The sequence below is a fragment of the Fundulus heteroclitus genome, unplaced genomic scaffold (genome assembly GCF_011125445.2).
Source record: "Fundulus heteroclitus isolate FHET01 unplaced genomic scaffold, MU-UCD_Fhet_4.1 scaffold_122, whole genome shotgun sequence".
Lineage (NCBI taxonomy): Eukaryota > Metazoa > Chordata > Actinopteri > Cyprinodontiformes > Fundulidae > Fundulus > Fundulus heteroclitus.
The window spans coordinates 74,815-99,513 of NW_023396534.1; the positions used below are offsets into that span (position 1 = coordinate 74,815).

General features: G+C 40.8%; 1 long non-coding RNA gene across 1 annotated transcript; it reads right to left on the reverse strand.

Annotated features, from left to right (window-relative positions):
- Positions 1 to 258: 258 nt before the first annotated feature.
- On the reverse strand, positions 259 to 21,600 carry LOC118558321. Its single transcript, XR_004928309.1, has 3 exons — positions 21,561 to 21,600; positions 20,404 to 20,532; positions 259 to 299 (listed from the first exon to the last, which is right to left on the reverse strand). It is a non-coding gene; the product is annotated as an uncharacterized LOC118558321 (long non-coding RNA).
- Between the last annotated feature and the right edge of the window lie 3,099 nt (positions 21,601 to 24,699).

Below are 24,699 nucleotides of genomic sequence, written 5' to 3' on the forward strand. Positions count from 1 at the left end.
TCAGAACCTTCTGAAACTTCTTCAGCTCCTTCTTCACAAAAGTGACAATGTTGTCCTCCAGCAGCTTGAACAGAGTAATATATGAAGGACACATAAGACTGAGATCATGGATCCAAACATCAGAACCATGTTGGACAGACTGACGGTCCACTGGTCCACAAAGTCCAGCATGGAGACGACTGAACAGAACCGATGGAAAAGTAGTTGTTCATGTACAGACCATAAATATGGAGTCCAGCTGGGTTTGATGCTGCCGGGCAGACGGACCTCTGGGAACCTCTGAGTTCTGCTGGTCCACTCTGTGGAGGAACCAGAACTATTAGGAAGGAAGTCAATATTCATCCAGCAGTTTTCACAGATGAAATCACCAAGAGCTTCATAGTAAAAGTCCTTAAAACAGAAAAACTGAGCATCAAATGAACACGATACAAATAAGTTAAAAAGAGGAAGATGAGATAAAAGGATGAAGACCAGAATCACCCAGTAGACATTTTAAAAAGTGGGTCTTGACCTGGGACTTCAAACTGTCCACACTGTCAGCAGATCTGATGCTGGTGGGGACAGTGACCCAGAGCTTGGAGACAGTGGAGGTGAAGGTTCTGTCCACACAGGTCTTCAGGACAGTGTGTGGGACATCCAGCAGGTTCTGATGACTAGATCTGAGGTGGTGTGGACCTGGAGGAGGTCTGAGATATGTGGGTGTGTGTCCATGTAAGGTTCTGTCCTGGATGTGATGGTGAGTATTTTAAAATGGATCCTGTAGGTCCCTGGAAGCCAGTGAGCTCACATTATATCTGTCCACACAGAGACAATCAGAAGGTAAAGGTCCATGAAGGACATCTGGATGTGAGCAGAGAACCAGAGGATCCAGGTAGTTGGAGATGTTTAATGTTCCTGCTGATCCACTAAGAACCAGCAGAACCTCTGATGGTCCACTTCAGCTCAGCTTGGTTCCACCAACCACATGATGAAGCTTTCCTTCCCTGCTGAACTGCTCTCACAACGCACACAGGAACCAAGTCTTGATGGGTCAGACTGGCTCTACCAGCTATTTCCCAGCGGGTCGTGGAAATGTGATCCACTGTTAGTCTGACATGGAGCCAGGAAGCAGCAGAACCTCCTGATCAGCATCAACACTCCAGACATGAAGACATGAAGGTGTTTTCATCAGAACAGGGCAGCTGATTTCTGGATATAACGGATCAAACCTCTGTCTGCAAATAGAACTGGAACATCTGAGAACTCACTGGGAGGAACTGGGTTTCTGTTCTTGGCTCTTAAAGAAATGGAACGGGTCATTTCCAGTTGCCTGACTCCGCCAGATAGATTTGCTCCGCATATCCATCTGGAAACCTTCCGTTGAAGTAATTTTGGGAAGGGGCGAAAATACTGGTTAGCTGATAGGCCTATGTTGGTGATAGACGGGCCAAATAAACCAATCAGATTCGTCGTCGCACGTAACAGAGCGACGACGAAAACACAACCACAAGCCAAGCTACTCTTGCTGCTGCAGGTAAAAGCTCGTTAACTCAGCAAAAAAATACTCTGTAATTCCGATAAAACTTGCTCCATAGCCACGCTAACGCTAGTTTCATCGGCTGAAGCCGCCATGTTCTTTAGGCTGAACTGTCGCTCCTCGTTGCGTCACACCTCAACCCGCTTTAAAGCCAACGCTGATTGGACGTTCGTTTGGTGAACGGCTCCAAATTTTCTTTAACGGAGAGTAGCCAGACTGATCTGCGAGTGAAACCTTGAAAGCTCGCGAGATCAGGATGGTCTCACGAGGCTACATTTCCAGAACCTCAGACCCCGATTTAGGAGACCGGTCCATACTAGGGGTGGTGATTGGCTAAAATATCACAACATGATTCCTTGCAATGAAATCAGGGGTCCGTTCTTCGTACGTCGCTAACTCAGTTAGCAGGATTTCATTGTTGACGATTTGGCATGATCTTGGATCGTTTGGTTCTTCGAAAGACATCCTGCACTTGTTGTCATAGCAACATGTGCGCCAGCTTGAACCTGCTCGAGAGCAGGCTTATTTCATGTAAACAAGATTAGATCGCAGCATTATAAGCGGAGGAGATAGGGAAGTCTGCCGTAGCTATGTCCATTTTTTACGACAGCAACCTGTTGCGGAAGGTGCTAGAATAATTTGCAGAGTTTTTCGCATTAATCGCGTATTGCGCAATACACAGGATCCTTTAGCGCAGAGCGACAGTGTAATTGTAGAGAGATTTTTCTTGGTGGCTGTTTTAAACAGACAAACACATCATTTAACAGTGGCTTTTAAAGAGGAAAAAGTGGTGTTAGAGCCATAAATCTAAAATATTTAAGTTATTTGTATGATTGTTTGCTTTTTATTTTTTATCATATTCAGTAAGAAGATTTGTTCGGGCCATTTTATTGTGAAGTTTAGTTTACTTTGAAAGGCTTGCTTCCTGTCGAGCCGTATATTGTATTAGAAAAAAACTATGGATGGATTATCTAGCCACGGAGCAACACAGTTTTACCGTGTAAACTGTGTATGACTTGGAAAAGGAAGAACTTAATTTTTTTATAGATAAGTAATTTTTTGTTAAAATTCCCAGTTTGCATATGTCCTTTACTTCCCGTCTCTAAGGAATGACACTGGATCTCTTGACATAACAAGTGCCTTTTTAAAATAAAGTGTAATAATTAAAGGCTACCATTTTGTAGAATATTCTTGTATTTCACTTTTACTTGTCCCCATGTTCTAGTGGGTCCCGTGGAGGCTCTGATATAAAAGAACAAAGTAAATATGAAATTATTAAAATGCAAAGATTCATACTGTAGAAAGTGATAGAAACATCTACCATGGACAGTATTTACGCATTAATTTGTCTGCTGCTTTTTGCCAGCCCTCTCTCCTGGCTTTAACAGATTTTGAGGTGTTTTAATTAATAACTCAAATTCGGCATAACCTTCCAAGCTCTTGTTCTGCTTGGGAGAAAAACTGTGGGCGTTCTTTGTCCATGCTGAACAGCCAATAGCAGCTGCTGATCATTGTTTCTACTATCGATACATTTCCCCTTTTAAACAAACGCATGAACGTGCAGTTGTCTCAGATAACTCAATCCAGCCATACTAATCGTAAACAACAGGCGTGTTCGAAGAACCCAATTAGCCGGTTCATGATTAGCCGGATGAAATCATCTTGGATGTGTCATTTGATCTCGGATGTTTTAAGCAACGTACGAAGAACAGACCCCAGGATTTTATTTTTTTTCCCAAAGTAACAATAAAGCTGTTAAAGAATGTAAAAAATCTAGAGAAGCATTTAGACCAGAGCATTTCTGGACCCATTTTAATGAGTTGCTGCAGTTCTGCTAACTTGTCTGAAGCTCAACTGAAATGTAATAAATCCATTGAGATATTTAAGAGCTGAAGAACAGCTGCAGCTCTAAACTCCTGTGAGGGAACAACACCAAGTCTCTGGTTCTGATCCCAGTGATTGTTCCAGCTCCAGCTGAGAAGAACTGAAACTCTTCAGTCACTAAAACTGAGGAAGACTTTCAGATACGATGACAAAACGGTTCAGGAACAAAGAAAGAAAGTCCAGTTGGTTCCATGTTGGATTTGATTCAATCACTATGAATATGGGAGAGGGACTAAACAGTCCAGTTAGCTCATTAACATGGAACAGAACCAATCAGAGTGAGCTCCAGTCCAAACTAAATCTTTGACTTTAAGCAGAGAAAAGTGTTTAATGATGGCGACTAATCAATGAGGCCCAAAAGCAAACAGATCAGAGCTGTTAAACATGATGTAGCAGCATCCAGGACGCCTCCAACAACATCCATTCTTTCCACTTTCACTGCTGTGGTTCTGGAGAACATCCAACACACACCGCTTCACATATGAACATAGAAATGTGGGAAAAAGAGCTGAGCTCATGTTAAACACATGTTGGAATAAAAACATTTCAGACTGACTCAGTTTCCACAGTTACAGCAGTTAGATACAGTTCACCTCTCTGAGGATGCAGGTCCAGAAGATTTGAAGTCAATAAAAAAATCCTTTGACCAGTCGCTCTTTAAGGACACACAGCTGGGTTCTGGTTCTGGTTGATGTTTACGTGTCAGTCTCCTAGGAATTCTGTCAAAACAAAAACTTAACACTGTTATAGAGTTTTGCTTATTTTTTTTAAATATGACTGATTCTAAAACAAAGAGATGTGAGAAACAACAGAACCAGACAGAGCATAAACTTGATGTTCTAAATGGTTCCCATCAGAACCGATCCACTCCTCCATCATGTTCCTGATTCCTACTGTTAAGAAAAATAACCCAGGTTTAAGGTATGTCCCCCCCCCCCTCCCACCATTGCTGGGTAAAATAACACATGACGTTTTATTGCCGGGGAGGGGGGGTTGGTCAGAACCAGAAGGGTTTCTTTGTTCCAAACAGAGGGGCTCAACCACCCCCCCCCCCCCCCTGAGCTTAGCGGGAGGAGCACTAAGTTGATGAAAAGGATGTCTTTCCAAAACTTACTTCAGACAGAATCCTACATCGCGCTGTGAAATCATCTTATAATGGTAATGCAATACTCTGTCTCCATATTTAATTTCTAATAAATTAAATATGCATATTAGTGTTATTTTACCAGCCATTTTTAAATTTAGTTTCAGTTTTAGTCCAGTTTCAGCATCGCTTGTTAGTTTTTATCACATTTAGTCGACATCATCCCATTTTTATTTAGTCTAGTTTTAGTCGACTATAAGTCGAGCATTTTAGTCTTTATTTTAGTCCAAGAAAACATAATTTTATTCGTTTAGTTTTAGTCAACAAAAACTGTCAACATTTTAGTCTAGTTTTAGTCAGGACATCATTTTAACCTTTTACTTTTTTGTCAGCAGATAATATTTAACATTTCCTAAAATTATTTCTCATTTCAACATTTTCTCTCATCTTTTTGATAAAAAACACAATTTTAAGGAACTCATGCAGACATGGAAGATGTTCTGACAATATTTGCATATTTATTTTGAACATTGTTACGGTTCAAAGATACAAACACAAATGCTTGCATTAAAACAAATAAAATACACCTGACAAAGGAAACAAATAAATAAAATAAAGTGTCTTATAAACTTAACACAAGTGCTGGCTGTTTAAAGCTAGTTCACATAGAATAATAAAATAAATAGATTTGAGGTCAATGTTTTGGGGAAAAAAACTCCAACTGATAAAACTAAAGTGCTTTCCTGCCAGCTAGTTCACATGGTATATAAAGGTACAGTATTTAAGGTGAAACAAGGCATAGCTTGCTAGAACGTATGAAATCTTTTTAATTTGCAAATAAACTGAACAGGAATTAATTTTTAATCACAGTTGTACACGTTTTAACATTTAAACTACAAAAATTCAACAGTCATGCCAACAAACGGCAAGACCTATATGTGTTCAATCCAATTCAAACATTAAAATGAATTCAAGCACCCAACTCAAATTTGAGCCAGAGCCCAACACTCACTCTCTGTGTTTGTCTCTCTGTCTCTCTGTTTGTCTGCCTCTCTGTTTGTCTGTCTGTCTCTCTGTATGTCTGTCTCACATTCATTGTCTCTCCACATGTAGTATTTGGTGTGGGCGATTAAGGAAGCTTGTATAGCTGGCCTGTCATTGTTTCTGGGTGGCTGGTAGGTTGTTGGTGGTGGTGTATCTTCAATCTGGAACAGAAATTAATACAATGTCAGAATAGATGCACAGCACAACAGGATTTCCAAGTGTATAAGTAGCATATAGGTCTGTTTTTTTCCTTAACAAAAACTAAGTCTTTGTAAAAACTACATTTGACAATCCATTTGAAACTCATACAAACAACCTAACTATCATTTTATGCAGGAATAAATTGCAGACATTTTTATGTGTGCATGCATTTGGTTGTATTAACATTGATGCCAATTCAAATCAAATGTCCTTGTATTAGTAATGTGCAGATAAACAGAGCAGCATTTTATGTCAACAAATAAAGATATTGGGAGTTTGCAACCCAATCCCTGCAGTGGTTCCCCTAGCAATGGCTGTTTTGTGTATGAAAATCTAGGTTAAAGTTGTTCTGAATTATGTGTGGCGTATTGTTTTTATTTTGTCTTATCCTGATAAATTGTTACAGTTCGTTTTAGCATTTAGCATACATGTGTAGCTGCCGAGGTGTTTTGTGTTAACTATAGTTCACTTGCAGCTCCTAGGTTACCTAAAGCGTCTGTCTGTTTTAATCAAACTTGCAATTTAACTGAAACTATAGTTGCCCGGCCAGTAACATATCTAAGTTAGCATAAATTTAACTTCACATACAATTCTATCAACAAGTGGCTACGGTCGCTACGTGCTAAGAAGCTAGCGTAATGTAGCCAGCTTGGATACTAAATGTTATAAAAGTTAGCCAACATCAGTTAGTTTATCATTGGAACATTATAGCCGTTGATATAATGTTACATTATAAACAACCACCACCAATCTTTCTGTTAACTTACCTCAATGTCTTTGTGTTGAACTGCGACGTGTCTCTTCAGGTTTGTTGTGTTTTTTCCAGCTACCATGTGGCCACATTCCTTCCCTTCGACTAAAATCAAGCATTTGGTTTTGTTCTCCACTTCAATGAAGCGAAAATGTGTCCATATATCACATCTCCTCTTTCTCCCGAACCCCGTGCAAAGCATGTTTTACTTTTAACCTGTCGCCGCCTCGCCGTGAATCCAGCTCCTGTCTGCTCCGTGTTGTGTAGGCTACTCTGTGCCCGTCCACTCCAGGTTTGAAAGTGGGTGTGTGGCGGAAGAGCTGACGAGGAGGAGGCGGAGGAGGAGACAGGATTTGACAAAACCATATCACATAATAATATGTAATTTTCGTCTCGTCTTTATTAGTCTACGAAAATTATTTCTGATTTACTCCCAGTTATTGTTTATTAGTGGGGATTTTAGTCTCGTCTTGTCTAGTTTTCGTTCGGTGAAAAATGTGCGTTGACGAAAATATTTTCGTTTAGTTTTCGTTAACGAAATTAACACTAATGCATATTGCAATGTTTTACCTCTGATGAACGTATTCCTTATTTAAGGCCAAATCTGGAACAGGGGTAAGATGGGCCTTCAGAGTTATGCTGCAACAAGCCGGCTCCTAAAACTTAAAAACATGGTGCCATGACCTCGGATTTGGCTGTGGGTAAAGAGACATTTTGACTTTGGGCACGAAGAAGTAATCATTTGCAGTACCACAGGGTTGACCCGAACAGGTAAAGAGATTTTTGATTCTCCTTTGGCAAAATGTTAGATGCTTAGGCAAATTTTTCATGTGGTGCTGTGGATGAGACGCATTCTTCTCAAAATATGAGAGGTTGAACAGAGCTATTAATATGAGAGGATTGAATGGAATTTATGTTGAAACCGAGAAAAGACTGAATGGGATTTATGTGTATGTCCACATCAGAAAAACGTAAAATAAGATAGAAATGATAAAATATAAATTACAGCCGAGAAACTTAGATGGTGAGACTGTCGAAAAATAAAATAAAACAAAATAAAAATTATAAAATACATAGAAAAGTAGAAAGAATAGTCTCGGAGTCTGGTCACTCCCCTCCATGGCTGACGAGTCTGGTGATTTTTAAGACTGAGATGAAACTTTACCTCGGAGAAAGGAGACTCTCCAAAGAAACGTAGCGATAGAGAACGGCCAAGAATACGTAACAGCTTTAAAAGTTGAGGCTAAGGACAGCAAGACCCTGAAATGGTGAACTGTTATAGAAGAATAGAGATGAAATACGGGGCTCCAGAGAAACAATTTGGGTTGTTTCTTAGCTTCCAAAAACCGGGTTTTTCTGGAGCACGGCAGTTAGACAAAGGCGATTTTAAACAAAGTGTTCCGTCGAACGGACAGGGCAAAGAGGTCCTTCTGTGTGCGCAAGCTGTCTGTCTTAAATGTTATGTTTGTCTGTTTAACAATTTTGTCTTGGTAAAATGGGATCCATGATATAAGAAAAAGAGAGATCGGTTGGGCTCTGCGGCTCTGCAAAGTGTGGGTGTCCCTGTGTGTATTTCTGCTTGGGTGTGTGCGTGGCGTGGGGGTCTGTGGGTGTGTGTGTGTGTCTTCATCATGATAGTGTGAATTTCCCCACATGCGTGGGCCTCACAATAAGATAAGTGATTGTGGAGCAGATTTCATTTGGTTAAGTTACAAGTGTTCATTATGGAGCAAGAATCTGGCTAAGATATGGGTAAAAACCTAAGGGGAATTTGGAAATCATTGGAAAAAAGGTTGATGCATTAATGATGTTTGTTGAAGTGCAGGAGAAGTTTGAACGGACAAAGGCGATTTGAGGTATTGGCTGCAGCTGATAGGTGAGTTGCATTGGAAAGCGCATGGCTGGCTGAATCTTAGTGAGTTTTGGAGAACATTTTTATTTTAAACTGTAGCCTAAAAGTTAGAAAGAGGTTAGAAGTTTGGAAAAGTTGAGAGAACATTAAACATCTGTTTGAGGCATTACAAATTGGGGAAAAAAACAAAAAAGAGGAAGATACCTTTTGTAAGAGCATAATTTTCATTAGTGTCATCTATTGCAAAATAGCATATTAAAATGCCCAAATGAGCTTTTACACTTTTATAAATAAAATATAATTTGCAATTAAATAGTGATTAAAATGTTTTTATTGTTTGATAGCTCTAGTTATAATACATATATATATGAATATAATACACCAGCCTTAAATTTAGCTGATTAACAGAGAGCAGGAAATAGCACATTATCAGCATCTGCTCATTGCAGGTCTGGGTGAAAACACGAGTGAGCAAAACTAAAAGTTAAGGTTAAAATGTACCTTAATTGTGCTGGCAGAAAGACATTGCTGCTGATTTGATAGATTTTGTTAACCCTGCATTTAGTCATGTGCCAGTTTTGAAGTTATCCTTAAATGAAGCAGCTAATATTGAGAAATCTATGACAAATGTTAATGGCTTGCATAATTTTATTATAGATACTTATACTGCAGAGCGGCAGAAACTAGTAGAAACGTAAAATATTACGGGATAATCACAGGACGGTCCCCAAATTATTCAGTATATGTAACCACATTTTCAAAGTCCTACCAAAATGCAGATGCCCTTGTCACACAGTAATTTAGGAGCCGAGGAATCTTTTCTATTTCTTCATTTGGTGATATGCAATTTCTGGTGAATAAACTTTTCAACATCGTTGCTGGTGATCGATCGTGGCTGGCTGAATTTAAACAAATTCTAAACAAAGGCATGAAACTGATTTTAGAGCCATTTTAGGATGTAATTTAAGTGTTTTTTCTACTTCCTTCCTTGGAAGAAAACTGTGTAACCTCCGCGTGCAGTTACACACAATTTCTTTTATTTATTTTAGCAGAGCTTCCTAAGTTTGACTGGGATTTACAACATCTACTGAAAAAAAACACACGGGTGTGGATCCTAAAACTATTAGTCCAATTTGGGTGAATTATTTAGAGTGTTTAAAAGCGTGTCCTCTTCAGTATCTCAGCTGATGAACTTAAATCCTGATACACTCGTTGGAAAAAACATTGGATACACGATTTGACTGTGGCTCAAAAGGAGGGGAGAAAGACTAAGCTTGAGTTTGTTGATTATTAAAAGTTACTAAAATTACAATTATTGGAAACAAAGCAGGAAGGGAGTAACAGTAAGCAGCAGATTGCACCAAGCAATGTCTCTGATTTAATTCCAGGAGGAGGGGCTACCTCCTCCTGTCCTTTTTTGTCATTTTTTTTGGTCCTTCAGTTCATTACAGGTCTGTGGGTTCTGCAGCATGGAACTGGATGGCATTGTGACAATCAGCGCAGACATGGGGGAAGGTGCAGAGGACCGAAAAGACGAGGTGAACATGTTGGAACTTTTCGAACACCTACAGGCATCTGCTACAGATGTGGTCACACTAGGCACTGGGCCAGGGGCTGTTTCACACCACCAGCAAGTCAGCCTGGCATGAAGTCCCAATATGACCTCACCTCCAGAAGGTCAGTACACCAGCAAGGGGATAACGCTCCCATGAACAATGTTTACGCACCCTGGAAAAGTGGCCAACGCCCATGAACAGTGCTGATCCCAAGCTGTCAAGGGAAATGACTGTATGAACTTTCTGCACATATTGGAGCCACTTGATTCATCAGATTCTGAGTTGTGAAAAGGGGACTTTGTCACTGAAGTGCGTCGCAGAGACATTACAGCGGATTGCCGTTCCAGCACATGGGGGAACGGATGTTCACATCCATCCATTTAGTGTACTTTCAGAGTTCCACACATGGGAGCCTTGAATGTGAAGTCTGAAGTCCGATCTCCTGTTTGCCTGATCTGTTGCATGTCAATCTGAGTCCATGTCAGGAGCCACACAGACTGATAACAAACATCTTTAAGGTAAAACACAGACAGTTATTTCTAGCCATATACTACTGAACAAATTTAATGGGATGTGATCTGGATGGCCTGTGTTCTAATTTTTTTCTTTCTCTCCATCTTTTGAGCTCCTAGGCAAATGGATCAGGAGATGGTTAAACATTTCTTAAGGCAGCCGATTGAGCGTATCCCAGCGCACAGGTTTGCGGTTTTGAAAATATACTCATGTCTATTCACTTTTTTTGTTATGTACATACTTAAACAGCAGAAGGTGTACTTTACCATTGCAATGATAAGCAGAAGACCCACTGGGGTGGGTATGTTTTTACGTGATTCATTCACATTTTAGGTTTCTGTGACTTGTCTCTCTGGTTAACAACTGCATGCCAAAAATGTTCAACATGGGAGTTGTTATCACTTTCAACTTCCTAGGGTGACAGGTTTTACGACGAGGCGTCTCTCTGGTATGCACAGATGTGCTCTGAGTTGGACATTCTGTTTTTAAACAACTTAAGCCCCATTTACACTACCCTTGTTAAACCGAGCCGAGACCAGTCCGAGCTTGGATCAGTTAACCAAGCCGAGACGACCGTTTACACACCACGCTATCCCGGTTCCTAGGTTTCTCGTCACCTCCTAGTGACAATCTGCGGTACTGCTGCTCTCTGGGATTGAAGGCGGGACCAAGAAAATCAAAATGGCGGTGACCGTAACATGGATGGATGTTATGGTTAGACAGAGTTGGCTTTTGGGACGTGGATAAGACAAACAAACTTCTAATAAGGATTTACAGACGCAGGAAACAACGACAGACACTGAGGTTCATCACACGGCTAAGCAGAATCATCTCTGGAAATCGTGTGGCACGGTAGGGAAGCTAGTATTATTATGAATGCAGACCTCTCAACTTTTATCAAAAGTTAGGAGTGAGATTATGCTATTTTGGGGGCGGGGCTTGTTTGGGGGCGGGGCTAACCGGACCCTGGAAGAGCCGGTGGAGTCAACTCCATCTCATTTTTATCCCACCAGACAATGAAGTAGACATGTATTACTTGTGTTAAAAAGAGAAAGGGACGTATTAATACTTTATTGTTCAGTTAATGGATTAAAACATAAATAATACACAATTGTTCAAATAATACTGATTAAAATAAGTAGTTTTAAGTTATTGACCGAATTATTACACTGTTACACATTCATCTATGGGTTGTTTATCATTGTAAATCTATATGTAGCCCCTGGTTAAAAACCATGCACTTAAGGCCTTTAATATTTACAAAATATTTACAAGGTTGGTTATGCAAGAAAGAAAAAAGGGATAAGTGAGCAATGTGTATGATTGTTTTTATATATTTTTAATCCAAGGGATTATCTACATAAGGGAAGATGTTACTGTAGTAACATGAGAAATGATAAGAAAAAACAGAAAGCCAAAACTTTTCTGTAGATAACTTGTGTATTTACATGAGTGTATTGTTGTTTGATTAAGAATCTAATTTGTGTAAAGACTGTATTGAGTATCCTATCTATGAAAGTAGCTTAGGTTAACGAGGGACAAGTGAACTCAACAGAGAAAAAAAAACGGGACAAGGGGATGATGGGGAGAGGAAGAACGAAGGACGCGGGAGAGAGAAGAAGAGAGAGGTTAATGGAGATCGCTGATAAAGTTTGCAGAAGTTGAGGTGGGAGACGGAACTGGATTTTTTCGGACGTGTTGTGAACAAGTATTCCTGCACACGGTGTATGGGATATCTGCTCAAGTATTAAGCAGAGAGAAAAAAAAAACCCTCGGAGGGAAACTGCGGCTGATCGACGGAGAACTGCGGCTGATTTGAAGTGGCGAGAGGACCGTGGCGGCCAGGATTTCAGTGCGACGGGGGAGTAATCCTGCGAATAGGGTGGCGGAGTTCTGAAAGAAAATTGGACTCGCGAAGCATCCTTGACGAGGAGGACATCGGCTGAGCGAGCAGGTTTGATTCGGTTTGTTGTTTAACCGGGGAGAAGAGGATTGTCTGAGCTACGTCACATCCTAGCTTCATCAGGCCTGCAACGAAAAACTTGAACCGGTAATGGACAGAGTGTGTGTGTGAGAGTATGGGCCCATGTGTGATATTGTGTTTTAGAACTGTAAATGTTGGATAAATGTATGGAGTTCTATTGGTAAAAAAAAAAAAAAAAAAAACCCGGAATTCTGGTTAAAGTAACACAACTGTTAAAAAGTAAGTTTTTTTTTTAAAACACAAAGGGGAAGTGAGTGGAACATAAGGTATTGAAAAGAAAAAGTGCCTTATCGGCTTTATTTTATTCAGGGAAACAGTAATGACCTTGCTCTATGTTTAAGTTTTGATTCTTTTGGGGAGTTGAGGAGCTAAGGTTTTATTTTTCCAAAGTTCCTATTAAAAGAAACTGTTCCGGTAGCTGGTTGTCTGGAGTTATTTATATTACATAAAAGGAGTGTAGGGTAATTGAACCAGTAAGGAATTACTCAAAATTGGTAAACCTGCGTGGTAACTACCAGAACTTAACGAACCCAAATAGCCACCCCACCAGTGAGTTTAAGTTCTTGTCCCAGTTACTAGCGGACAGAGCAGTGGGGTGCTACATATAACCTGATTGGTGATTCAGGCTGAGTTTCATCAAGCCTTTATGATCCCCTCAGCAGCAACACTGAAGCACACAGAGGTTCCCGCTGCGTCTTTACGCACGATCCAGCTGCTGATGTCTCCCTCTTTTCAGCTCAATGCACTTCTAGACTGTTACAGTTTATAACCATTATCACCTTTCACAGCGACAGGTTTCTCAGTCAGTCGCCGCTCTGACCAGGCAAATCTCTATTGCTCTCGTCAGTGCGCTCTGGGCGCACTGACTGACGCCCAGAGCGCACCGCTCCGAGGGAAAGGAGGGGAGGGAGAGGAGCAAGCGCGGAGGCACAGAAATACGGTGCATGTAGTTTACAAAACTTATAAACTGACCAAGTGGCGTTTTAAACTGCATCTGGTTAGCAGAACTGTTTTATTATCCAGCGTGCAGCCATGACCGGTTCTGAATGAACCGGTCATCTCGCAGCAGCTCCCCCCTCCCCCCTCCGCCCCCTCCCCTCCTGTGTACGCGGTACAGGACCTTACCGGCTCACTTTCACCACTGTTAAGACTAAAATTATTCATAACTCTGATCGCTCCTCCTGCTGCTCTGTTAACATGAACTGCAGCAGGAATTACTGATGGCCACAAGCTGTGAAAGAAGCCGAAACAGCTCAGCAGAAGGCGGAGTTTTGTCGTCCGCTCCCCAGATGGGCTTTGTGATTTTTATGCATGAGAAATTCCATGTTTGCGTGTGAAATGTCATGTGTTGCGTGTGAGCGTGTGAAGTCAGTGAAATGCGTGTGTCACACGGTCAATGCGTGAGAGTTGAGAGCTATGATGAATGTCTGATATTTGTCTAAATGAAGTGTGAATTGGGACGTGCAGCCAGACATGCCGGAAAAAACGCGGACAGTCAGCTGACTGTAAGCGGATGACGTGGTCTGCTCATGCGCTCTTCGTTATCAGATAACAGGGATAAAAAAAAAAACAGTCCGAGACCTGCTCAGGAACTGGTCTGCTGACCATTTACACACAAGAGTTATCTCAGTTACCGAGCTCTGACTGGTCTCGGCTCGGTTAAAAAAGTGTGGTATAAACGGGCCTATAGGTTTGACGAATTTGTTAAGTTATTTCCTATCAGCTCACAAGTATTGAGATTTTTCTATTTTACATCTAACAGTTGCCAGCTATGATACACCTGATGTTCACCAGGATTTGTTATATTACCAGGTCTTTTATTCAGGTTAAAAACAATGTTTTATATGTCCTTTGCCCAGCAACACCATCCTGATGTAGTATGTTTTTATTGATCTTACGCAATCTTTGAAGGACCCCTTGCAGATACATTGAAGCGTACACTCAAATAATGTTTTGATTTGAATTTAGGATATAAGGCAGTGGTTTTCCTACTTCAACACAAATGAGCATTTGCAGTTGATTGACTCCCTGTCATGATTAAATACTGTTCCTTGTTAATGTTTTGTAACAAAATTAATTTTGTTTTCAAACAGGGGGAAATGGAATAGCGTGTTGCGAAAATTTATAAGCATTTATATGATAATAGTGTATCTTAAAGTTACACAGATCTTAACCTTTATATCAACCCTTGGCACAGTTACTTGTTTGCAGGACCCCACGGGAGGTATGTGACAGCGTTGTAGATTAGATAACGGTTGTTTAAAAAAAAACCAAAAGAACTTTCCCATGGCTCTGAATGTTTGTTCAGTTGACTCCTAAGAAACATGCCGGGGCTATAAATTACATTTAATGGGTGAAGTGTCAGAAAGCACGTATCTGCTGGAGGAAGACTCTAGAAGGGGGGTTAGCTCAGCCCCCTCGGGGGTCCTGGAAGGCTTAAACAGGTTTAGCAGTACAATAAGTGAATGTTAAATAAAATAGAACAACTACATAAACTAGAAAAACTACATAACATAGAAAAAACTGGATTAAATAGAAAAACAGAGGGTAACTTAATGCATATCTAAGATAGTTCTATTAAAGGCCCTGCTTAAGTAATTTGTTTAAAATCATTGGTGTGTCAGGCAGGGGAGTTAGGGATTGAAAGCCACATATCTCGTGTTAGAGTTAACTGGATCAGGATTTGTAACAACTTGATAGAATGATAGGTGAACAGTGCATGTCAAATGATGCGAAAGGGTGGATGCAGGACTTTTTAATATGAGGATGGTATCTCTTCAAGGTAAACAAAGTGAGGAATTCATTGCAAGAGGACTTAAAAGTACTGTAAAATAACCTGATGGAGGTTTGCGTTTTATCTAGGATTAAAAATAGGAACTTTTTCGCAGCACACAGAGTAGGACATCTGGGATGGGAGTAGAGGTTACAGAAAAATGTTTTCTGTGAAGTGGTGTGATGTGTGGTCGCCTTAATCCAAAGAGCATGCTGACATTCTTACAGGAAAATGTACTTTGATTTCAGAACCGAATTAACTAATTTTTTATTCTACAGACACGGGGGTCCCCACCAGTGGTCTAAAGTATTTGTGTGTGCGTGCATGCATTTTTTGCAGGACGATCAGAGGCCCGTGCAAGCAGAGGACAGAGAAATTGTGATGAAGTGTCTCATTAAATATTAATTTCTAAAATAGGTTTCCTGTCAGGACGAAGATGGACAATGGAAAGTAATAAGGATTAATGGGACTCTGACCAAAACAATTGGCTAAAATCTGTGCACAGACTAAATTGGTATGGGGTATGTTTGTTTCTTGTCGGAGTGTTCAGTTAATTTCATTTCAGAATACATTCCATATGACTGAACGGAGATTTTCGGGTGCAACGTCAGCTTCTGGAATTACAGGTAGCACACAACATTTGATATCTAAAAGATTGTCGTGTAAGTTTCAGATTGTATTGGAGATATGAAACCAGGAGAGTCCAGGCATGTGAAGGAGGGTCCACCGACCCCCCTACCTCGAATGAGTGCACGCTAAGGTCATTGACAGACAGATGTGGTCGGCCAAAGGTCCAGGGGCCCATCACATTCCAGAGCCATGTGTACCAGCTGCCAGAGGGTTCCTAGAAAACATCACTGGAGCCACTTGAAGCGCTGAGCCACTCACGGATGAGGCTGCTGGATGTTTATTTTGTTTTCTTTTTTTATTTTTAATAAAGATTAACATACAGATGTGTGGGGATCGGCTGTTGGAACAATGATTCTATAATCCATTGTCTTCATGGGCAAGACGAAGACATCTCTGAGACGCAAGACATCATGACAACAATTGAATGCATTGTGTAAAAAATGAAAAGGAATTTTGTAATCACTGTATTTGTCTTTTAAGTTCCATATTCATAAGGTGTTAACTATTAGTACTGTTAGGATCTTGGTTTTGCATTGCATGATAATTTGGTCTTTATTCTGTGGTTTGATCAGAGTGTAGTGCTTTCACAGGTTAAAAATAATTTCTAAAAAGACATCTTGTAAATCTAGGTTAGGACTCCTAGAGTCGTATTTAGCTCATCACAGTTTCTTGGTAGTTGCAAAGTTATCTTGGGCTTACACCTACTGAATAAAGGTGCTTACTTTTATTGGCTCTAGTATGCATAAGATTCAGTTAGGTGTTGTAGTTTATTAGTTTATACTTGGGTTATCTTACTTTTAATGGGTGAACTTAAACTTAATTTGATTTCACTAGTCGCCAACAGAGGGGACAGTGGGTTACAATATTGCATCTTATTATTTACATTTTGTCTAAAGGTTTCAAGACATAACATTAGTTTAGCCTAGTTATTGGTTTGAACTGTAGGATCATAACAGAGGGAATTGTTAAGAAGAATAACCCAAGCTTAAAGGTATACTATGCAACCGGGGTTGATTTTCCAGCGAGGCTCCCCCCAGAGGGCGAAAGTAAAAGTGCACTGTCATAAAGATGCTCAGCTGTTCTGGTTTCTCCGTCAAGCCAGGCGCGGTTGTTTTGAGCTTAGCAGACAGGCGAACGCAACGAAAAGTGGAAAAAACAGCAGTACAAACAATGACTAACACAGTGAAGGTATGAACATCAAGCTTCCCGCAGCGCTATCTTGGCGAGGCCGCGGCCGCCTCGCCAAGCTGCGGCGGCGGCGGCGGCCGCCTCGCCAGTTTTATTATTATTATTATTATTATTATTATTTATTTTTATGTTGGCGAGACGCTACCGCCACCGCCTCGCCAAGCCGCAGCCGCCGCCTCTCCGCGGCCGCCGCGGTAGCGTCTCGCCAACATAAAAAAAAAATAAATAAATAATAAAACTCGATATGCTTGCATGTTTATTTGACGTTAACACGCGGTTCTTTGTTGTTGCTTTCGTGCGTGCATATAGTGAATGGCAGGGCAAAAACACATGGAGTTCTCGCCGTAAAGCGAGACTTCTGAGCCTGTGTGTGCGGGCCGTGAGCTCTTGCAATTGCAAGTGCGGTATTTCCCCCACAGACCCCCAGGGCGGCCGAGAAAACCTTTGTTCGACCTGAAATGACTCATTTAATCATCCAAAACGGTATGGAACACATTAATTAACTGAAAAATGTTGCATAGTATGCCTCTAAGGTATGTCCACCCCCCCCCCCCCGTCACTAGGTAGAATAACAGATGATGTTTTATTGGTTGGTCAGAACCAGAAGGGTTTCTTTGTTCCAAACAGAGGGGCTGAACCACCCTCCCCCTGAGCTTAGTGGGAGGAGCACTAAATTGATGAAAAGGATATCTTTCCAAAACTTACTTCAGACAGAATCCTACATCGTGCTGTGAAATCATCTTATAATGGTAATGTAACACTCTGTCTCCATATTTAATTTCTAATAAATTAAATATGCATATTGCCGCCTACCGCCTCTCGGCTGCTAAAAGCAGGCTTTGTTCCATTAGGGCATTTCTCAAATAAGTCTGATTAGCTCCACCCCCAGAAATCAACTGTTCCCCAGACGGTTGGATAAGCAAATTACAAACTGAGAAATGGCAACGTTTGAGACACTAATAAATTTGGAAGATAAGGCCGTCATAGTTTACCTGACTCCGCCAGATAGATTTGCTCCGCATATCCATCTGGAAACCTTCCGTTGAAGTAATTTTGGGAAGGGGCGAAAATACTGGTTAGCTGATTGGCCTATGTTGGTGATAGACGGGCCAAATAAACCAATCAGATTCGTCGTCGCTCGTAACAGAGCGACGACGAAAACACAACCACAAGCCAAGCTACTCTTGCTGCTGCAAGTAAAGGCTCGTTAGCTCAGCAGAGAAATACTCTGTAATTCCGATAAAACTTGCTCGATAGCCACGCTAACGCTAGTTTCATCGGCTGAAGCCGCCATGTTGTTTAGACTGAACTGTCGCGCTTCCCGTTGCGTCACACCGCAACCTGCCTCAAAGCCAACGCTGATTGGACGTTCGTTTGGTGAACGGCTCCAAATTTTCTTTAACGGAGAGTATCCAGACTGATCTGCGAGTGAAACCTTGAAACCTCGCGAGATCAGGATGGTCTCACGAGGCTACGTCATAGTAGCTTCGTTTCAACATGCTTCAATCTAGAAGCCCAGCGTCGAACAACTGAGACGTTGGTTGAAATGTAGAGGCGTGTAAGTTGGCAGAAAGAAAGCTGTATTAGTGGAAAGGTAAAGTTTTGTTTTGCTAGCAGTATGGTTGGGCTGTGTGGTAACACGTTGCAGCTATTATGTCAGCTAGGCCTAGCCAAGCCATTAGCAGTGTTCTCCTGAACAAAAATATAAACCTAAACATTCCACCTAGCATTAATCAGCTCCATGGATTCACTATGCTGCTGCTCCAGTTTCTGTATCTATGACACCTGTGGTGCCAAACGAGTTAAGGCTGGTTCACAAGGCAGGATTTTAAAACAGTCTGCTGATTTTTAATGCCTGAGAGACACCACACGTAACGATAAAAATCCTATATAAAACAGGTTTGGTCACATCAAGCATCGTCCGGTCAGACGACAAACAGAACACACTTTGCATTGTCTCTGTACTGAATTGTGCTATACAAATAAATTTGCTTTGCCTTCTCTAACCCCCAGTGGGTCGAGGCAGATGATCGCTCATACTGAGCTTGGTTCTGGTTCTGCTGGAGGTTTTCCTTCCTGTTAATGGATGTTTTTTCTTTCCACTGTCGCCTTATGCTTGCTCAGTATGAGGGATTGCTGCAAAGCCACGGGCAATGCAGACAACTCTCCCTGTAGCTCTACGCTTCTCCAGGAGTGAATGCTGCTTGTCAAGACTTTGATGCAATCAACTGGTTCCCTTATATAGGACATTTTTGACAAATCTGTATAATCTGACCCAATCTGTGCCTTGAGAGGACATGTTTCATGAATTGGCGCTATATAAATAAAATTTTATCGAATTGAAAAGGATAAATTTTAATCACATAATGTGGAGAAATAACATTATCATTGTAATGTATATTTATTTCTTAAATGTATTTATTACATTTAATAAAAATACATTCTTAATTCCAAAGGGAAATTAAAATATGGTATAACAGGAGCTTCTTCAATGAGCTGCATGGCTGCATGCAGGAAGGATCTCATGTGAATCTGAGCTATAATGAGGTCTCACCAGCAGGTCTATACAACTTTGGAACTCAACACTACTTCAGACGTTTAGATAAAGTTTAAATAAACTGAGAAAGCTTCCTGGATGGGAACATCTACAGAATCAGAATAGAAGCTCAGTTGTTTGTTTTTTTAACATTTTTCTGGATTAATCTTGACCTGGATGACTCAGAATCATCACCAGCACACGCCTCCTTCCTTTATGTCCAATTTAGATATGTTGACACAGAATGTTAAAAGGAGAATAAGTGGATTATATCATTTGTGTGTATTTATTTCTGTATGCGTCAATAAAAGCTTTATTAATTATTTTAAAGGAAGGTTTAACAATAAAGGTTTCAGGGAAAGGTTCATCTTTAAGACAATTCTCTGATATCTAAGTGGAATAAATGGTTTGTTTTTCCAAACTCAATAAAAATATAATTTAAATACTAGTTACTTCATTGTAGAGAAAATTATAATGACTGTTTTGTATCATAATGAAAAAGCTTTAGGTTTAGGGAATGTTACTGGTGTACAGCAATAGAACCGGGTTTTACAGAACCAAACAGAACCAATCAGAGTGAGCTCCAGTCCAAACTAAATCTTTGACTTTAAGCAGAGAAAAGTGTTTAATGATGGCGACTAATCAATGAGGCCCAAAAGCAAACAGATCAGAGCTGTTAAACATGATGTAGCAGCATCCAGGACGCCTCCAACAACATCCATTCTTTCCACTTTCACTGCTGTGGTTCTGGAGAACAGCCAACACACACCGCTTCACATATGAACATAGAAATGTGGGAAAAAGAGCTGAGCTCACGTTAAACACATGTTGGAATAAAAACATTTCAGACTGACTCAGTTTCCACAGTTACAGCAGTTAGATACAGCTCACCTCTCTGAGGATGCAGGTCCTGAAGATTTGAAGTCAAGGAAAAAATCCTTTGAATCATTGCTCTTAAAGGACACACAGCTGGGTTCTGGTTCTGGGTGTTGTTGAAATTTACGTATCAGTGTCTTAACACTGCAGTGAGAAAAAAAAGTATGTTAACACATTTGGAGATGTTTTAAAAAATATTTTTCAAATACGACTGATTCTAAAATGAAGAGCTGTGAGACTCAGCAGAACCAGACAGATCATAACTTGATGTTCTGCCCATCTGATGGAACCATTTAGAATCTAAATGGTTCCATCAGAATCGATCCAATCCTCCATCATGTTCCTGATCATTGATCCTCCTGAATAAAGTCCAGCCTTATTTCTAGAGCAGAAAGAGCTGTTTCTGAGACAAACATGTTGGTTAGAAATGACTGAGAGGACAGTTTGGTGATATTAGTGTTGAGCTCTGACATGGAGAAGAATCCTGAGTCCTTTTCACTCGGACCATCAAGGAGGTTCTGATGGAGCTTCTTTAAGTCTTGGTGTTGTGTTTGTAACGTACTGAGGTGGAACCAAAGCTGATCCACTGCTGTGTCCAGAATAGAGGTTGTTCTAGACGCCTGATCAATAATGAAGTGAAGCAGCTGATGCCCACTAGTCAGAACTGACAGTTTTCTCCATTTTAACCAGAATCACTGATTAAAATCATGATGTGATGAGTTGTCAGAATCATTTATTCACACAATAGAAATTCATGTTAATTTGAGTGAAACACTGGACTGTTGATCTAGTTCGTATTTAGAGAGAATATAAATGTAAAGGTTCTTCCATAAATGTCTGATCAGCCGTCCTTCTTTCTAGGATAAATAATGTTGAACACATGTTGGTCATCAAGATCCAGGAAATGTTCTGGAAGTTGGTGAGTTTTTCCAGATGTGTCCTGCTGGAACCCAGAGCTCTAAGCAACAGGCTGGTGTCACTCAGCTGGTTGTGCAACACTGACTTGCTGTTTGTCAGAACCCACTGGTACCATGCTGAGCTGCTCTGTTCAGTCTGGATGAAGCAGCAAAGAGGAACAGCAGCAGCTTCAGGACCACTTGGTCTCTTCTGGCCTGATATAGTGAGAACGCTGTGTGAAAAGGGCTCTGGACACTTAGAGATGCTGATCTCACCTCTGAGCGTGGCTCTGGCTCTCAGCTTCCCCACACAGAGTGGTTTTAGAGGGAGGGACTCCCTCCTCTCTGTCCTCACACTGATCCATGCTGCTGAATTCACATCCACATCAGCTCACACACACTTTCTACCTTCACCTGCAGAGGAAACACAAATCATTCATCTGCACATCAACTCTGATCATCCTTTACATCATTAGTGCTGGAAAAAGATCAGCTGCTCCTCCTCTGATTGGCTCTTCTTCTCTGCTTCATATCAGTGTCAGTTGAATGCAGTCAGACAGCAGTGAGAGGCAGAGGAAGCTGCCATCAGCTGCTGTACTTCTACTATCAGTCCACTAGATGGAGCCATGGAGCAACATTTCATCCACTCACACTGATTCACTCTGACTGAACATCAGCAACTATTTTATTTCACAATCATCAAACTCTACAAGTGGATTATCTGCTGCATCAAAGCTGAACTATTTAATAATCTGACTGAATCAAACACATTTTAACATTGATGTCATTTTATTTTGAAAGGACTCACAGGAAGCAGCAGGAAGCTGTTGTGTCTGACTTTAATGGGAGACCAGAGTTTGATTCCTGCTCCAAATCTCTAGAAAAGCTTAGATCTCCATATCTGCTTCACTCAGAAGTAGAAACATTCAGATCTCTGATAAAAATTTACGTTTTTTCTTGATCAGATTATGTTGACGCATCTGACATATTCATACGTTTTTATTTATTGATTTATTCTCATTTATTTTAATTTATTCAGTGGAATATTTGGTTCCCTTGCTTGGCTAAACTCTAGAGGACTCAGACCCACTTTTACTGGTTTTATTGTGACTATTAATAAATCAGACCTTTGACTGTTGGACCTCCTGAGTGATCTAAGGAGCTGTAATCTGTCGAGTCAGCAGCAAACTGATTGGTTGTTAGAACCAGATGGACTCTGACCCGGCACACCCCCCATATAAAATACATTCACAGTGTAAACATCAGCTGCTGGTGCTGAAAAAGAAGATTTGCTCACATTTACCAAAATGGAGCCAGAGCCAGAGAAGTGGAGCCACAGTGAAGTCCGGGCTTTATTGGACCTGTGAGCAGCAGGAGAAAAACAACATGAGGTTGAAACAGTGAAGGCAAAAAGTGAGACACCTGAAGCAGGATCATAAAGGTCAAAGGTCACAATAACCAGAGTGGATCAGATAGGAAGAGCAGTAAATGGTTTATTTCACTGAACTCGGTTCTGAGGCGGCAGCAGCTTTTAATCCCAAAGTCCAACAGAGATAAAGTGGAACCAGATGATTGGACCTGGATCCGTCTCTGATGTTCAGACTAGAAACTAGCTGCACATGAGGATGAAAACAGACTAAATCAGGGTTTACCACAGATGGTAGATGGACTTCTGTCAGCCTTTGTTAAAGGTCCAAACATCCAGAACCACAGCAGGTTCTAGTAGCTATGATCCAGTACAGTGAACTAACTGGTTCTGATGCTCTGCTGCTGTTCACTCATTTCTACATTCAGCCATTCATCACTGGTCAACATTCACTTCTAGATGAACTGCTTCATTTCTTGGGTTCTGGTCCAAACTTTAGTCATTTAATCAGGATGTTTTATCCAGATAATTCTAGAGCAGCATCCCGGACTCCTGGAAGGACTTCTGGGTTTAAAATAAGCTGCAACATTCAGCCAGGAGACCCGGTTCCTCCAGAATCATTGATTTTAGCCACAGTTTCTCTCTCTGCTCATTAAAATGATCAGAACTCAGTAATATCACAGTTTTTCTAACAGCAGATTAAACTCAGCCCCAAAGCTGATGATGCTTCTGTGTTAATAAACAGCAGCTCCATGGTCCACATGACTGGTACCGTTGGGTCCAAAGCATCAGGAAGATCTCTCAGCACCAAGAAAAGGGAACTACTTCCTGTTGACACCAGCTCAGACTCCTCTGCTTCATCAGCTGGAGCTGAAGTTCAGAACTTTGGATCAACAGGTTCTCAGAGTTCTGCTAGAAGGAGGACCAGAACATGTTGAGCTGTAGAGCAGATATGAGACCATGCCTCAGCCTCTGCTTCAGAACCGACCCACTAGATCTGGTCGGGTAGTTCAGTGTGAAGCAGCAGGCCTCTCCAGGTCCATTTCTCCATGCTGATCCCTTCCTGTGTCACTAACAGCATTAAAAAGCAAACTCACTTCTTTTAGTTTTTATGCAGAAATCAAACCATCAGAAGATCCCAGCTGGTGACAGAGTTTAAGAAGGTGGACATCAGAGCCTTGGACCTGAAACTGGACCAGAACCATTAATATTAACTGGATCAGAACCAGTTTGAGCTCCAGATTCTCTGTGGTTTCATGAACAAAGATCTTTGTTTAATGAAACTTTAGTTTGAAACATGAATTGAAGGAAAACAATGTTCCCAACAAGTTCTTAAACTCCTCAGACTCTTCATTTAGGAAATAAAATACTAACTAATAATTGTCCCTCATGGGTCAAACACTGTGGAACAACAGACTGATCACTTTTAGCAGCAAATCAACCTTTAAGTCGGATTACTGCAAATATTATTGTTTTATTGATAGATTTATTAGATCAATGTTAAACTTTTGGATTATCTGACTTTTAATGGATTTAAATCTAAAATATTGATGATGAAAACTTTAAAGCTGTTAACATTTCCTGGTCTGATTGGAACCACCTTCAGGTCTTCAGTTGTTCTTCAATCTGCTCTCTGAACAGCAGATATTTTACAGCTGCCATAAACAACAGGCTGGAGAAATATCAGAACCAGAACCTCAGAAGTTCTGCTTCAGTCGCTCTGAATTTATCAAACCAACCATCGTTCTTAAAGGGACAGAAACACATTTTAAGACGATCCACAAAGTTTAAGGAGCAGCAGAACCTCTAAAGAGACGGTTCAGGTTTCAAGTGGACCTTTGTAACTTTAGCAGAACAGCAGCAGAACCTTTAGATCACATGTTTTTCTCAGAGTCCAGAGTTTCTGGTTGGAGGTTAAAAGGTGGTTTTAACTCAACATGAAGGACGTTCCTGTCTTTAAGCTCCCAGATGTTTAGATTTTAGACGGATCATCTGGAGCCGTGAAGCTCTGATTGGGTCGACAGAGTTCTGCTCATCTAAACATCACAT